At 32.7% G+C, this 15,597-nt stretch overlaps 1 long non-coding RNA gene across 2 annotated transcripts; it reads right to left on the reverse strand.

Moving 5' to 3' along the window:
* Positions 1–8,393: 8,393 nt before the first annotated feature.
* On the reverse strand, positions 8,394–11,545 carry LOC121728991. Of its 2 annotated transcripts, none has more exons than XR_006035905.1 (3): positions 11,332–11,545; positions 10,546–10,668; positions 8,394–8,492 (listed from the first exon to the last, which is right to left on the reverse strand). It is a non-coding gene; the product is annotated as an uncharacterized LOC121728991 (long non-coding RNA). The 2 variants fall into 2 exon arrangements; XR_006035908.1 differs by lacking the exon at positions 11,332–11,545 and adding an exon at positions 11,210–11,273.
* Positions 11,546–15,597: the final 4,052 nt, after the last annotated feature.

Here is a 15,597-nt window from a genome sequence, read left to right on the forward strand (position 1 = left end):
AAAGAGGTAAAACATATTGTTGTTTCATGAAATTTATTTTCATTGTTGAAGCATAGCTCGTCGTGTGCAGACTGTGTAGTTGTACAACGCTGCACCGAATATTATTATAATATTAAATTAAATAGCTTTTTTAATATTATAATATTACGTTTTTTATAATTAAAGCAGCCGGATAAATAATCAGTAAAACTTAATACAATATCAAGTTATCAAGTAACCTCGTTGTAAGTATAACGAAGTGTAATTAGTCAACATTTAAAATATTATTTCGATATTTACTATTTAGCAAAGATGTACAAACGCCTGCTTGTTCTCGAAACTATAGGTGTCGATAATGTAATAAACTATAGTTTACTTAATATAAAATTTTAGGTACCCGCTAGTATAATATCATCAGTTCAGAATTTTAGCCTACACTACTTATACAACTGAGTACATAACAGTAACCTTGGGGCTCGGGCACACGGCAAGTGGCAACGCAAAACACGTTTATTTGTAGCGCAAACATGTGTTCTCGATCTCACTTTTCGTCTTTCGATCGACTGAACTCGACAATCGACAGTCACGGGCATTTTCAAAAAAACGTGTACCCTTGCAAAAATATGTCTATATTTTTTAAGGTCATTTATTTACCTTTTTTTGAATGTCATATACAAGGAAAAATATTGAACTAATGGAATAAGTTAAAAAGAACGCTGAAAACGTTATATTATTCTGATATTATTGAAACAAAATCGAATTTTCGACGAAACAGATTCCGTTGTGCGACTAAATGTAAAATATAATTTAATACAAAAAAATACAGCAATAAATGGATTTCTTCGTTAATTTAATCTAGTGAAATGCATATTTAATTGTTTATTAAAAAAAATTTAGATAATTTCAAGGATCAACAAGAGTAGCAATTATTTTTAATCCATAGTGTGACTATGTGACCCAACCACTAGGTTATTTTTCATTTTTTTACATGAGTAAGTAATATTTAACATATTTAAAGGAGTTTTTATAACACAAAAACCTTTTATTTAAACATTTTTATTGTTGCACTACTTATAAAAGTAAAAAATTCTTTGATTTCATAGATTTAACTTCAATAATTAGAGGGACGAACATCTCATAATCATAAAGATGTGTTCACATGTCTACGAATTCCTAAGTTATTAATGACATCGGATTATATGCACGATCAAAGTGCCGAAATATCCATGCAAATATGCACGAAAAATGGTCGAAATATGCACAAAATATGCACAATCAAAAGTCACTTAATATTAAAATTTATTATTTTTTGAAGACTTTTCCGGTAGTGACATTAATAAAAGCGCCAATTTTTATAATTTCATAAAATCCAGGATTTTTAATTTCTTGAAATAAAGACTTTTTATTTATTTATTATACGCCAATAATAATTTTCTACCAACATTTTCCGATTGCAATCTTAATGCCCATGGAAGTTAAACTACCGAAATATGCACTATCAACGAAAAATTGCCAAAATATGCACTATCGCCTAAAAAGTGACATTATATGCATTTGCATATGCAAGTATGCAAATGCATATAATCTGATGTCTAGTTATTATAAATCTGCAAATATCAACGACTAAAAATGATTTTCAACTTTATTGATAGAAAAGTAGTGGAAATAAAATCAAAATTTTTAAAAAACATAAAACTTTTAGGTACTTAAATTTTAAATAGTATATTTGTTATTGTTAAGTAAAGTCGACGCCTTTATGATTTGGCTGTAGCGATATCGATTTTTCTCAGCAATAACTAAAGCTAAGAAATTAAAGTTCATTGTCAGTATTTATCATGTCTTTGTCTTTGATTTACCCATAGCATAACACGATTGGTCAACTTTTATAACACAGAATACCTAATCAATCAAATAGACCTGTGTAAAAAAAAAGGATTCCTATTTTTCCCTACAGAGGAGAGTGATTTAAGCTTCCAAAAATGTACATGGATTGGTTCAAGCATACACTTTAATTTGCCCATAGCTTATATGAAATGTATTTATGGTTTTTAAATTACGCGACAAAACTATTTTGTCGCTTACGCCCTTTCCATTTTTTGCTGTTCCATTGCTTGTTTTCTGTGAGAGGCCGGGCCGGCCTTTCATAGAAAACTAGCAATCTAAAACATATCCAAAACGGTTTTTTACTTTAACGCGGCGTCACCTTAACACATAAGTAATAAAAAATATATTTGTACGTTAATCGTACCAGTTTAAAAATCTCCAATTTTCTTAATAAAATCTGTGAATAAAAAAATAATTTATTTAAAATGTGAACTAAGCCTTATGCTTTCCGCCTGTTGTGACTTGTCCGTTCCATTATATGTGACCATACGAAAAGTCACAAGTCGGAAGTCACGTAATATTACTTTCTTTTACTTTTAAAGTGTTTGTAAATAACCGATAATAGTTATCACAATTTCATTTTTTATACTAAATACTAAACTAATTTTGCAACGTGTCAACAGTAAAAACAGTTGGAGAAAGTATAATAATGCTTACAAAATATGGTCACTTATCTGAACAAATAAACCGTTCCTGAAGAACCATCCAACCTGCGTCCGCGTCTTGTAGCAGATTTTTAACTACTAAATTTAAATTGAAGTTTCTCGATGTACAATGAAATATAGTGCTATCATTTAGTGCCGAAAATATTTTTGTAGTATGTTTATAAAACTAAAAAAAACGGTCACTAAACCGAACATTCCGGCCGGGTTGTTTTTTCATGATTATAATTTTAATTAATTTGTAGTTAAATTATGTTAGATTTTTCAATAACAAGACATTCAATTGATACATTAAGTATTTAAGAATCTAACATATGTTTTTTAAGTAACTTACTTTAAGAAAAAAAATAGTTATTAAAGATTTTGTTACAACTTCTGGGAAGGGGACAGGTGAATTTAATAGGTTTCGGTACTTAAAAACCCTTATAAATCTCATACTAAATAAAATTATATACAAACGTGAATGTATTTTAATAAAAGAAAACTTGTTTATGCTCCTACATTAAAATTACAAAATGTTAGTATGTAATTTTTTACAAATAATCTGTAGCGAAGTCAAGGGACAAGGTAAAAACCAGGGGTACACATTTTTTTGAAAATGCCCTCACACTCAGCATGGATGTTTGTACTTTCACCTCGCTCGTATTTTTACTGAAAACGTTTGTAGTTTGTAGATTTAAAATATTATTATTTATTATCATTCTGGCACATATTTTTCTACTTGGTATGATATAGTTTTTCAATATTTTACCTATGTAAATAATTTATAATTGCAAGTGTTCGGCGACTACTCTTTTTTGACAAGCTATACTAGGTATTAAGTACCATTAGCATTAGCTAGGTATGACCGTAATATTATAGCTGGTACAAGGTACAATAAAGCACAATAATATGTATAAGGAAAAGTTAAGTAGTAGTTCTTCATTATCTTCAAGGTTTTCAGCTACAAAAATCAGCAACCAACAAAATAGGTAGCTATTAATAGGCTACTTGACCTAATTTTTTTCTTCATGCTAATAGCTTCTTAATCATTCATTTTCACAAAAAAAACTAATATTTTAATATTTTACACAGTAGAAACCCATAAAAATGTTGATTGAAAAATATGCCTTATGAATGGCGCCGAAAACACTGTCCGCCATAGTGTGACGTCATACGTTTCGTATTTTAAACTCTTTTTATTGAACATTTTTATGTGGTAAATGTACGAGTCTAAAAGTGCCCAAAAATTCATAGAATTAGAACGTTATTTTGATATCGTTGCAAAAATTATAAAATAATTAAATAAGAAATTAGAAATCATTTGTAATGTTGAAAACTTTTGGAGAAAAGTTTTGGCCATTTCATTTCCCGTCTACAATAAATGGAGATATTATATAAAACTGATGTTTTATTTGAATTATTCAAGAAAATATATTTTAGAAATCTTTGTAGGCTCATTCTTATTATTTATGTACAAATAAACTTGCATATAACGAGCGCGATAAATAAAAGATATTAAATTAGGAGTCTGATGACGTCACATCCAAATCGGAAGTACCGCAAAAGCGTTTTCGTCAGTAGGTACAAATCCTATTTTCATAAAATCATATTTTCAAATCGACTTTATTTATCAATCATATGCTTTTATTTGATGATAAGGGTGAAATACGGTTTCCTAGGCCAAGTTCTACTAGAAATATGCATTTGTTCAATGAAATTGAATATAGGTCAAGTAGCCTATTGAAATTATTGATTATGGCAGGTTATGGGAACTGTACATTTTTGGTAAAAAATATTCTATTTTTTATTTTATTTCTGAATAGATTTTAAGAAAATGCTTTCAGATTTCAAAATGTTGATACTACATAATGCCTACCACCGGTTCGGGAACTAACCCGGCGAGAAGAACCGGCGCGCGGCGTCAGAAACTCGCACGGGCCCACGTTTTACTAAAAAGGAAGGAAAAGTTTGTCTTTTGAAAATAAAATTTACAATTTTGTAACTTAAAATTATATAAATGATACGCTCAAAGACCGAAAGCGCTCATCGAGCGAAAAAATAGTTCACAACGCGTTGTGGTCACTATGAAACAGCCACGATGCGAATTTCGCGTCGTGGCTGAAAACGGCCACAAGTCACGACGCGTTCTGGCAAAATAATACAAAAAGACCATAAGCACAGAATACATAATTAGTACCTTATGCCACGTCCCCATCAGACACGGCGCGGCGCCGGCAGCGTGTTACGGCACGACGCCGCCACCGTGATACGGTACGGCGCCGCCACCGTGATACGGTACGGCGCCGCACCGGGTCACGGTGCCGTAAGGCTTTAATTTCCTTATAGAATACTTTTTTCTAGAACGCATCGTTTTTTAGGTAGTTATTGGCGAAAAACCTAAAATTTGGACCTTTGTGTGTAGGACCCTGAATAAGTTCCTGCAGAAATTGCTTAGGGTCCCGCTCACGCATTCTACAGTTCTACTTTGTTGACTGAGCTTAATGCCATAGTGGTGCAATTTCCTGATCAACTACTACAAAACTAACACTGGCTGTGGCTTGCGCCATCCGGCTTGAGACGATACCATTGGACTATTTGCGTGTATCGTCCAATGGTATCGTGAATCGTCTCATAGCACGAAGCTTCGTGACGAAAGACGCATGTGCGGCCGCGGCATTACTGAAAAAATGAGTTTTAGAATACTCTACCAAATTACTAAACTTTATCTTATATCTTTATACGAGCAATTCTTGTATATATATATATTTATAATTGGAATCTCGGAATCGGCTTCAACGATTTTCATGAAATTTAGTATATAGGCGATTTCGGGGGCGATAAATCGATCTAGCTAGGAACCATTTTTAGAAAATGTCTTTTTATTCGTGTTTAATCGATAATCGACAAACTGAAAAATATGACTCTTCCTGACATCTATTGGCGAATAATAATACTATTTTGTGAGCAACTAATTGCTTTAACAACACAACAGCTAAAGCTATTCCAGCAGATGGCGTTGTTAAGTAACACGAAGTCAATGAGTGTTTGCTATACCGAGCTAAGCTCGGTCATCCAGGTACTACTATTTATTTCGTTATTTGCTCTATGAGAACTAAGGGAAGATTTAGGAATAAAACCAATCTTATTAACAATTTTGTATTAAATAATGTAAAATATTAATTAATCAACATGTTAATCAGAGTGGTGAGATAATTAATTCTTATTACTTAATTATATATATGTACTAAAAACTTCAAGACTCATTTCACTGTTTATTATTAACCATTTTATCAACAACTTTTCAAAGGCCATCCTATAATTTATTTTGTCCCACCTGCACAAAACTTTATATACTTACTTACAACTTTGTTTTTACTCCAGCTGAAGTCTCTAATAATTATAAGTACTCGAAAATTGAACCGAAAAATAGTACTTACTTAAAATTTTATTCAAAGTACTATTATATATAAATAATTATAAAATATACCATCCTCATCACCTTGATGAGTGGCAGTCTTCCACCGTGCGTTTCTCGCGTAACTTTCTGCCGCGCAATGGAAACAAACTGTCACCAGCAGTATTTCCGGACCTATACGACTTGCAAACCTTCAAGAAAAGAGCGTATTCCCTCTTAAAAGGCCGGCAACGCACCTGCAGCTCTTCTGATGTTGCGAGTGTCCGTGGGCGACGGTAGTTCCTTGTCATCAGGCGAAACGTTTGCTCGTTTGCCCTCTTATTTAATTAAAAAACAAAAATTCTAAATGCATTTTCAGGTTATTTAATCATTTGGTCGTCTTTTCCTGTACCTATTTCATTTTCCTCAATATCAATTTCACTTTTCACATCTACGTCGCTTTCAACTTCTTCTCCTATGTTACTTTCCTTCAATGAAAACACTTCTGTTATCTTAGGAAAAATAATTTCATCTCGACTTTTATCTTGCGGACAATCTTGTAGTAAGCTAGGAAGTGTCTGGAAATTATTCACTGTTCTAATTTGTTGTGTCATTCTCTTCTGAGGCATCACTTTCAAATTTTCCTCTTGTGTAGGTATTATTAAATTAACTTTTTGATTAGGTGGTAATTTTAAAAGTACTGATGCAGGAGGACTACTAAAAATAATGTTGATCGGAATGTCGTCTTCAGCTGTAGTGGTCTTAAGTTGCTCTACTCCTATGTCTGCCGTTTGTACAATCGGTTGATTAGCATGACTTACAATCGCTTCTGGTCTTAAATGTTCTACACTTGCTTGATTTAAAGGTTTTACTATTGTTTGTTTCGAATTATTTACTACTGCATGTTTTGAATAATAAGCAACTGCTCGTCTTGAATATTCGATTGGTATGGTATCTCTGGTACCAAAATTTTTAAATTGAAGATTGTATTTTAAGTTTACAGTTTTAGTTTTCTTACTGGATATGCAAGTTTCACATCTGTCCTGATGAAATTTTAAGTTGTTCTTATGTCCACTACGTATATAAGTCAATATATTAGTATCAATTTTAAAAACTGATTTAAGTTTTTCCAACACTACATCATATTTATATCGGCAACATATATTGTCGTTTATAACACTTTCAGTTATTACTACATACTTTATTTCCAGACGGACGAGTTTCATAGAATTAGTAACCATATTGTTGTCATGAAAAAATATTTCACCTTTACTGCCCAACTCAATAGTTTCGGTCCATTGCTTGTGACCCGCCACTTGTTTCACTTCATAATGAAATTGAAGAGTTAATGATGAGTAAGATTGTGTAGGATTAGCGTATGAAACTGAACTCGGTTTGTGTGTCTTCTTCCTAAAGGATAACGCTTCTGCTTGAAGGGTGTTCTGAGGTATTTGATTTGAAGATTTTTTTGAATGAGTCATATTACCAGAAGCAGTAGGTAGTGGTAGATCATTAATTTGCTTTTGGTTCTTTCTATTGTAACAACATGAACATGAATTAATACAAGAATGTGGGGTTGTTAAAAACCTTCTAAAGTCTTTTGGAAATCTTACTGCTATTTGGTGTTGTCTATTTTGCCAACAGCAACATTGTAAGTGTAGTATGTTACAACTCAATTTTATATTAAAGTCCAATTCGTTACTTTTGTTATACATATTATAAATATATGAATAATCATTATATGGTACTGTAGCTATCTCAACAATAATGTTTAATTTATTTGTAATGTATATGTCTGTCGATTGCAAATAATAATTTTCTATAATCATTATTACATTAAAATGCTTGTCTCTCATTATTTCAATTAATTTTAAATCTACTTTATTTGACATGTAACATATAAGTTCTTCAAATTTCCGGTTTTTAAAATGTCGTATTTTTAAACTGAGGTCATTTATTGCAGAAGATTCCTCTTCATTACATCTGCCCATTTTACATTGATCACTAGTTTCGGATACAGTGGATAATGGGTCACTTGTTTGTATATAATTACTACCTTCTTTTTCTGTTTCACTTTTTGCTCTTTCATCAACAAACAAAGAATGTCTTGGGGGTAATATTTTTTCAAAAAAAAATCCAGATATACAATCATCAGAAGCATTTGATCCCGTAGTCTTGGGCCCACTTGTGTGAATACTATTATTATCTTTTGCCTTTATTCTTTTTACATCAGCTAAAGTATGTTCGTCAGAGGAATCATCTGTCAAAACATCTACATGAGAAATTGAAATTACCCTCACATTTTCGAATTTGCTATTATTTTTACTACCGCTAAGTAAGCTTAGTCGACGCAATAATACTTTGTTTGAAATATTATGTTTTTGTATATCTCGTTCTTTACAAGTGCATAAACTTTTATTTGTTTTAATATAACTTTCACTTAGAATTTTATCTATAACATGTCTTCGTTTTCCATATTTTATTTTATTTTGAAAAATGCACATATTTTCTAGTCGTGTTGTTTTTATTATTGGAACTTTTAATTGTATATCTTGGAATTCGATTGCCTCCTCTTCTTTCACTTTATTCATCTGTAGAAATAAAAAATAACAAAGAACATTTACACAATACAAAAAATATTTTATAGTGGACCATATTTTCAATTAGCAATCATAGCCTTCTTTAATGGGAAATATATCTGTACACTTGGCTAGAGCAATAACATAGCTGTGGGTATTTGGGTAATGTCTTCAACTACTTTTATGGTTATTGTGGGGTTGTCCAATTTTTATTTTTGTATCTAAGATAACATCGACGCCCCCACCGAACAATCGGACAATGTGCTATTGTGGGGTTTTTGGTGTTATGCGATTTTTGGCATTCTAGAAGTCAAAATACACCATGGGAATTTTTTTCAGAATTTTTCTATGGATATTTACAAAGATATAAAAAAATATGTGTTTATTCCATGACAATACTTAAAATTGTATTTTACACCAAAAACTGGGCAATAGACGAAAAAATATGTTAAAACGATTTGAAGATAAACGACTATTACATGATTATTCGGGTAAATACATTACTGCACACTTCCACTCCTGCATATCTCACTTTCACACTCCTTCCACTCAGGTAGCTGCTGATCACTCGCCTCAGGTTCCCCAGACTCCTAACTTCAGCTAACCGAACCTTTACAGCTGGCCACCAAGCATTGTCGAAGGCCCCCTCTGTGTCCAGCGATATCACAACATTTTTTTTTTCTCCTCTCTTTTTTCTGATGTGGTTCACTAACCTATTATAGAGGGCGACTTCAGTGCTCCTTTGGGGCATAAAGGCATATTGGCTGGAGTTTATTTTAGGCAACATGTAGAATCCGAATCGGACGACCATCGTATCGCGGTGATTATCTCAGTCCAGCCACCTCCAGCCTCCAATCTCAGACCAGCATCAGATCAGTCATCACTCATCGGCCATCGCAGGACCCAGGAGTCAGGAAGTCAGAACTTCTTCATATAAAAAAAATGAAGAATGCCTGACTGTCCCTGGCTAGCTTTTTTGGATTTAAGTCGTCATAGACGTAAGAATTACCAGCGACTGGAGGTTTGGTTGCGGTCACATTCGGAGACATCAAGTGGTAAAGGTATTCGTGGAGTTTGTCTTGCAGGTCAAAACGCAATTCAGTATTTAATTAGGAAAGCGATTGCTAGCTACTTACATGGTTGCCCAGTGGTTTGGGCTGTGCGTTGATAAATCACTACATAGTGATCTATCAACGCACAGCCCAAACCACTTTTGGGCTGATCGGGCTGAAATTTGGCATGCAGGTAGATGTTATGGCGTAGGCATCCGCTAAGAAAGGATTTTGATAAATTCCAACCCCAAGGGGTTCAAATAGGGGATAAAAGTTTGTATAAAATAATACTTCTTAACGCGAGCAAAGCCGCGGGCAACGGCTCATTATATAATATATTTTGACACCCACTTAGGCGGCGATGAGGGTTATGATTAATAATTTAATTAACTGTAATGATTATAAGTACATAGTACATACTAAAATGAATAGGCCAGTCTCCAGAGTGTATTTTTTCAAACCTAGAGCTGTAGCGATTGCAAGAATGTCATTTATGTCATCAAATAATGAATGTTTCAAAACAAAAATATATATTATATTACTAATACCTAATAGCTATATTAGAAAATCATTGGAATAAACAACAATTACTGTAACCATAAAGTGTACAATATTTTTTAATCACCGAATAGTAAAGTAATAGCTGTTCACCAATATTTTATTATTATTCTTATCCCAAACAATTTCCCCGAATAATATTGCAATGAGATATTACTATGTGCATTTTATTGCAGTCGAAAAAATAATTTACCCGAATAATCATGCAAGTGACATTGTTGATCAGAGCTTGACGTACTCTAGAATGATAAGTTGCGTTTTGCTTAAGACGTATGCATTGCATTTTCATTTTTACCATTGTCCGATTATTAGGTGGGGGCGTCGATATATTTCACATACTTAATGAAAAAAAAGAATCGATAATACCTACAACAAAAGATACTCAGAAATAAGAATAATGTAAATAACTTACACTAGCTGATTACAAAATAAAGCTGAGTATTAAATTATGATACCTTCATTAAATTTTAATATCACATTATCTGGTTTCAAATAAAAAACTTCTTGTTCACTGTGGTTGTTCATCTCGTTTCAAACAAAGGATTTCCAGCACTTATTCCTGTCTACTTTCATCATTTCTGAAATGAAAATGGAATACAATAAATAGCAAATTTTACCTATGGTCATACACAAGGTCTCTACAGTTAAAATTGACCGAGATATTAAAGCTAAGCAAAATTTTCTACCATAAATTTTAATAATAATAAAGGATGTTATTGTAGTGGATGGACAAACGGACAGAAAGCAATTATTAGCGTTCCTTGCAGTTACTGCAAAACTTACATATTTTTAGCCATTACTAGCCGTTACACTAATTAATCTATATGCGTGGGATAGCTGTTATATTTGGTTGCTATGGTTGTAAACAAACTGACCTAACTCCTTAGCTACTATACATTTCAGTGGCTGGTTAGTTTATTGTATAAAACAATAATTTCACCAAAAATTAATATTGTTTAACATTACCAAACAAGTTTAGTGACTTAATTTAATAATACCCACTCATTAAGGCAAGTATAGTATAAATTACACAGTAAAAATGTTGCATAGCTCAAATTAAAATAATTATTCTTACTGGATTTCTTGGACGAAAAACTGATACCGTACTAAAGATTTTACCAACTTATTGTAAATTAACCGCTGACTAGGAAAATATGATTTTTTTCTCGTCCATGACTTTTTATTAAATCCTTTTAATTTTTATCATATTGTTTATAAAATATGTATTATGCTCCACATACCAGTACAATATTTTGCATTCATTTGTTGTACGTAAATACTAAATAAATTCTTTCAATTTTTAGCAGCATCTATTGGATGCTCCGTTTTTATATTTATTGTTGTGATCTTTATGCTTCCGTACCCTACTTACAAATCAAATTACAAATATTAGCGGGCAGGATAAAATTAATATGATTTTTAATGTACGGTATTTTAACTTGTTCAGATTTCTATTTTAAACTTAATGTATTCTCGTGGTATTCTCTATGATTTTATAGAACCTAATTTAGAACATTTTTATTTTTCAATAAAACATCAACATCAGAAAACTGTCAAGTGTCAAGTTCAGTGTTACCAACTCTCAAAAATATTAAAAGTTGGTGACTGAGCTGGTGTCAAAAACCCCTAAAAATTAAAATCGCCTTATTTTATTTGTTTTCCCCCTTAAAAATTTGTTTTTATTTCAATTATTTTTTTTACTTAAATTATTTCTAAATCATTATGAATTAATATTTGTATATTAATTCATAATGATTTAGAAATAATTTAAGTACCTACTTTTATAATATTATATGTTTCACTACGAATAATAAAAACTAAGGAAACATAACTCCCATACTTCAACCAGAGTAGACAGAATTGTGCTTCAACCGTTTTAAATTTGGCTCCTTTTCGAACACTAAAATATGACAATTTAGATTTTCGCCAAGGTCGTATTCCAGGTAACGTATCATAATATTGCGCGCCGGACGACAGCCTGCGCGGTAATTGTCATTGTCATTGTTATGAAACAAATAATTGTCAAAAGCGGATAGTATTATGCAATATACACCAAGCACATCTACTATCACGAAGAAACGAGCACATAATTATTATTTTAAAATCAAAAATTTTCCTCTGATCCTTGAGACATCGATAATAATCATAATATACATATAATAATCATGAACAAACCTAGTACGACTCGGGCGAATTTAAAACTGTCCGAGCACCTAGAGAAGACGTTTTCAGATTACAAAAATCTATGTGCTAAATTATTACAGAATTGAAATTAAAAGATTACGTAAATTTTTTACAGTTTATAACTCACAATTAATATAATTAGCAATTAATAAACAGTTAGCAGTTTTTTTTTTTTATTTTTGTTCATTTACAATATTAAAGGAAATACTTATTTGTTTTTGTCGATCGAACGTAATTTTTCGATTTAAGATTTTGATACGTGGGAGAGCCATGCTTCGGCATGAATGGGCCGGCTCGACCGGAGAAATACCACGTTCTCACAGAAAATTGGCGTGAAACAGCGTTTGCGCTGTGTTTCGCCGAGTGAGTGAGTTTATAGGAGGACCAATCCCCAACCCTAATCCCTTCCCTACCCTCCCCTATTCCCTTCCCTTCCCATCCCTACCCTCCCCTATTACCCTATTCCCTCTTAAAAGGCCGGCAACGCATCTGCAGCTCTTCTGATGCTGCGAGTGTCCATGGGCGACGGAAGTTGCTTTCCATCAGGTGACCCGTTTGCTCGTTTGCCCCTTATTTCATAAAAAAATATATATTACACACTGACATAGTATGTACTACGTACTAGACTCGACAACGCAACGCAATGCACCAAGCACACATTCAACATAATCTATATAGCAGCAGTGCACTTAGTCGCCCGCGAGCTCTTCTGCGCGCCAGACGTACCACAATCAAAAACGAAACCAAAAAAAGTCGCAAAAATGCCTAGTTGTGGGTTAAGATACTGCAAAAATGTTTCCAGTAACACTTCCAAATGCAACGGAATAACATTTCATCGGTATTAGCATTCTTATTTAATTATTTTCAATTAAAATACGAACATTCAATTACTAGGCGAAGACGCGCGCCATTTTGCATTGTCATAGAGTAGTAGATTCAGAGTGTAATGTAGGCAGAATACAGATCTATGATAAGACGACGATGAATGAAGTACTTACTCACGTAGACGAGTTTGTATTTTGGTAATATGTATTTAAAATATTACTTACATTATACATGCGTACATTATAATAATTTATTATGGTACATATTTGAAAATATTTAAGTAATTTAAATAAGGTAATTAGCTATAGTGGACTATGGATCCATATTAATTATAATTTTTATAAAAGTGTGAATTTTTATTTTTATTTATCCACTTACTCAAATAGATTTTGCATTCATTCGAGTGTAGGCACTAAACTGTGTCACTTGTGCGGTACTGATCTATAGCAATCACCGCCCCGCCTCCCACCCCGCTCATGCCTCAAGTGCGACATGTTTTTTGTTCGCAATATTCTAGTACGTAGTACTTACTACCTCAGTGATATTATATTATGTTTTTTTTGTTTTTTTGTAAAAAAAATCCGTAACAAGAAATATGAGAATACCCATAATATCATCTTATAACGCATTTAGTATAATGTCAGCCAGACCCTAAAATTTCATTTAAGATTAAATTGTTACATCTTGCATAACACTGTCCATGGCGACTGTAAAAATTTTGTAATTATATTATTTTTTGATTATTGCACTTTTAGAATAACATGTAAAAATAAGAGAATCACAAAGAGACCAGCTTAATTTTATGCAAATACCCTAGCATCCAACTTAAATAAAACATCTTTTTTGGGTCGACAAAAATACAAGGAATTTAAGCATAATTTTAAACAATTCACTTACAGATGAAAGGTTATTCCTGTATTAAAAGCCGTATCTGTATGACTTCTACACCTTCTACACCATTTCACAGGGCATTTAGGTATTTTAACAACAAAAATATTGTAAAAAGCTATGTAAAAAGTAAGTAAACAAATTGTAAAATGAGTTTGACAAAATTGTCATGTCAACCTGGTTGAATGTCACTCGAGTATATATACACGAAAAATGTGTACCGAACACATGCATAAATATGTGCATGTATTCGGGTCACATTTTGTAGCCTTTTGGTGCACTTTTTTTGACGGAGTTACTCTTCCTTAGTTTTTATTATTCGTAGATGTTTCAAAATGTTTTTATTAATTAATATTTCGTCAAGTCATCTAAAGATTCAGATTTTTTTAAATCAAACATTTTTTGGATGGATTAAATGTTACACTTAAGATCCATCGTTTAGTTTTAATGTAAATCGGACTATAAATTTAAACAATTAATGAGTCAAAAATCCCTGAAAATACCACTAAAAATTCCATTTCACTTATTTACCCCCTAAATCAGGGGGGAAAACCCCTAAGTTGGTAACACTGGTCAAGTCACGTTTGAAATATCAAAAGTCAAAACTATCAAAACCACAGATTAAGGATATACAATAGTACCTACAGCTCGACAAGGCTTATTTGAACGTGGCGAGAAAAGGAACTAAACGCTTCTATCATACAAAAACGTCATTTTTGACATGTGTTTGACAGTTCTCCTTTACCAGCAGCGCTCCCGTCAATGTCACCCACGTTCAAATAAAGCCTTGTCGAACTGTATAATACAGTATGGTTGGACAAGGCTTTATTTGAACGTGGCGAGAAAAGGAACTAAACGCTTCTATCATACAAAAACGTCATTTTTGACATGTGTTTGACAGTTCTCCTTTACCAGCAGCGCTCCCGTCAATGTCACCCACGTTCAAATAAAGCCTTGGGTACCTATACCTTCCTAAAAATATACAATCCATTCCTGTTGAGCCCAATACCAGAGCCCATACATTTTTGCCCATCATCATTTAAAGTCGTTTTTCCAGATAATCGTCAAGTCGAAAGTCTAGTAAATGTCTAAAAAAGTAGTCAGTAAGATCAACGAGTCAAGTCAGTTGTTTTAGTAAAGTGGTAGACCCTTTACTAAAACTTTCGATGGAGTTTTGGAGGGAACCCGAAATAGCACGTTTCTTGAAGTTGTATCACTTGCCCACCCTTGGGCACGACATCGAATATTTAACATTCTTACATTAAAAACCGAAATAGGTAACACAATTTTTAAGGAAAATAATACAAAAACACAACGTCACTCTTTCGTAGATCCCCGGCAAAACTCGCTCCTTCTTTTCATCAATTAATATTAAGGCCGCTCCACACTGTCGCGAGATATTCGTGATTATTTTTCCGACCCAAATATCGACCAATAGAATTGCACCATTCGACGTCACGTGGTACAACCTACATGGTATTATACTGATAATTTTTTGAAAATTTTCTCTGGTAGTTGCTATATATAAAAAACAAATTCTAATTCTATTGGCCGACATTTGGGACGGAAAAATAATCCCCCGAATACCACACGAGCTTCAAAATTATCTG

Source organism: Aricia agestis, chromosome 1, assembly GCF_905147365.1.
Source record: "Aricia agestis chromosome 1, ilAriAges1.1, whole genome shotgun sequence".
In the NCBI taxonomy this organism is placed as follows: domain Eukaryota; kingdom Metazoa; phylum Arthropoda; class Insecta; order Lepidoptera; family Lycaenidae; genus Aricia; species Aricia agestis.